The sequence below is a fragment of the Natator depressus genome, chromosome 28 (genome assembly GCF_965152275.1).
Source record: "Natator depressus isolate rNatDep1 chromosome 28, rNatDep2.hap1, whole genome shotgun sequence".
In the NCBI taxonomy this organism is placed as follows: Eukaryota; Metazoa; Chordata; order Testudines; family Cheloniidae; genus Natator; species Natator depressus.
Genome location: NC_134261.1, coordinates 10,833,179 through 10,835,452, shown reverse-complemented (window position 1 = coordinate 10,835,452; position 2,274 = coordinate 10,833,179). Strand labels below are relative to the sequence as shown.

At 63.8% G+C, this 2,274-nt stretch overlaps 1 non-coding gene across 1 annotated transcript; it reads right to left on the bottom strand.

Moving 5' to 3' along the window:
- Positions 1 to 1,249: 1,249 nt before the first annotated feature.
- LOC141979784 (5S ribosomal RNA) lies at positions 1,250 to 1,368 on the bottom strand. Its single transcript, XR_012637176.1, has one exon. It is a non-coding gene; the product is annotated as a 5S ribosomal RNA (ribosomal RNA).
- Positions 1,369 to 2,274: the final 906 nt, after the last annotated feature.

The following is a 2,274-nucleotide window of genomic DNA, read 5'->3' as shown; positions in this document are numbered from 1 at the left end:
GGCCGCTTTCCTTCCCGGCCACCAGGTCAACCCGCTGAATGTATGGGGTTGACCTGCTGGCCGCTTTCCTTCCCGGCCACCAGGTCAACCCGCTGAATGTATGGGGTTGACCTGCTGGCCGCTTTCCTTCCCGGCCACCAGGTCAACCCGCTGAATGTATGGGGTTGACCTGCTGGCCGCTTTCCTTCCCGGCCACCAGGTCAACCCGCTGAATGTATGGGGTTGACCTGCTGGCCGCTTTCCTTCCCGGCCACCAGGTCAACCCGCTGAATGTATGGGGTTGACCTGCTGGCCGCTTTCCTTCCCGGCCACCAGGTCAACCCGCTGAATGTATGGGGTTGACCTGCTGGCCGCTTTCCTTCCCGGCCACCAGGTCAACCCGCTGAAAGTATGGGGTTGACCTGGTGGCCGCTTTCCTTCCCGGCCACCAGGTCAACCCGCTGAAAGTATGGGGTTGACCTGGTGGCCGCTTTCCTTCCCGGCCACCAGGTCAACCCGCTGCCGGCATGGGGTTGACCTGCTGGCCGCAGAGGGGCAGGCTCCGGGTTGACCTGGTGGCCGGACGGGGATTAAGCCCCGGCTCGGAGCAGGGCAAGCCCGGGCGGAGGGGGGTCCGCTTGGCCCCTGCCCGCGGGGGCAGGCTCCGGGTTGACCTGGTGGCCGGTTTGCTTTCGGGCCACCAGGTCAACCCGCTGAATGTATGGGGTTGACCTGCTGGCCGCTTTCCTTCCCGGCCACCAGGTCAACCCGCTGAATGTATGGGGTTGACCTGCTGGCCGCTTTCCTTCCCGGCCACCAGGTCAACCCGCTGAATGTATGGGGTTGACCTGCTGGCCGCTTTCCTTCCCGGCCACCAGGTCAACCCGCTGAATGTATGGGGTTGACCTGCTGGCCGCTTTCCTTCCCGGCCACCAGGTCAACCCGCTGAATGTATGGGGTTGACCTGCTGGCCGCTTTCCTTCCCGGCCACCAGGTCAACCCGCTGAAAGTATGGGGTTGACCTGCTGGCCGCTTTCCTTCCCGTCCACCAGGTCAACCCGCTGAATGTATGGGGTTGACCTGCTGGCCGCTCTGCTTCCCGGCCACCAGGTCAACCCCCTGCCGGTATGGGGTTGACCTGCTGGCCGCAGAGGGGCAGGCTCCGGGTTGACCTGGTGGCCGGCAGGGACTTCAGCCCCAGGGCCCCTGGCAGGGCGACCCTGCCCTTGTTCCCCAGAAAAGGAGAGAGCTGGCTCGCAGCGGGAAAAGCTGCCTACGGCACCTGGGATTCCCAGGCGGTCACCCATCCAAGTACTAGCCAGGCCCGGGACGGTTTACCTTCCGAGATCGGACGGGATCGGGGGCCTTCCGTCCGGTATGGCCGTAGGCACTCGGCTCCGGTCCGCCTCGTCCCCTTTCCCTTACTGACTCCCCTGCCTCGGGTGGGCCCGATCCTTTTTTCCGTTTTTTTTTTTCGCTCCGGAGGCTTCATGAGCCCCCCCCCAACACCCCTTTGGGGGTCGGTGAAAATTTTTTTTTCAGACTTCCAGGGGCCCGATCCTGGCCGCGGGCACCCGGCTCCGGGCACCCGGCTCCGGGCCGCCTCGTCCCCTTTCCCTTACTGACTCCGCTGCCTCGGGTGGGCCCGATCCTTTTTTCCGTTTTTTTTTTTCCGCTCCGGAGGCTTCGTGAGCCCCCCCCAACACCACTTTGGGGGTCGGTGAAAAATTTTTTTTCAGACTTCCAGGGGCCCGATCCTGGCCGCGGGCACCCGGCTCCGGGCACCCGGCTCCGGGCCGCCTCGTCCCCTTTCCCTTACTGACTCCCCTGCCTCGGGTGGGCCCGATCCTTTTTTCCGTTTTTTTTTTTTTTCGCTCCGGAGGCTTTATGAGCCCCCCCCAATACCACTTTGGGGGTCGGTGAAAAAAATTTTTCAGACTTCCAGGGGCCCGATCCTGGCCGCCGGCACCCGGCTCCGGGCACCCGGCTCCGGGCCGCCTCGTCCCCTTTCCCTTACTGACTCCCCTGCCTCGGGTGGGCCCGATCCTTTTTTCCGTTTTTTTTTTTTTCGCTCCGGAGGCTTTATGAGGCCCCCCCTAACCGTTTTTGGGGTCGGTGAAAATTTTTAGTCAGACTTCCAGGGGCCCGATCCTGGCCGCGGCTTCGCAGGCTGGCCTGGGGGGGGGGGGGCATCTCTAGCTCCGGCCGCGGACGGCGAGACGCTCGGCCACCAGGTCAGCCCGGAGGAAAAGGCTGAAAAAAATGTCTAAGTCCCCCCGGGACACCAGGTCAACC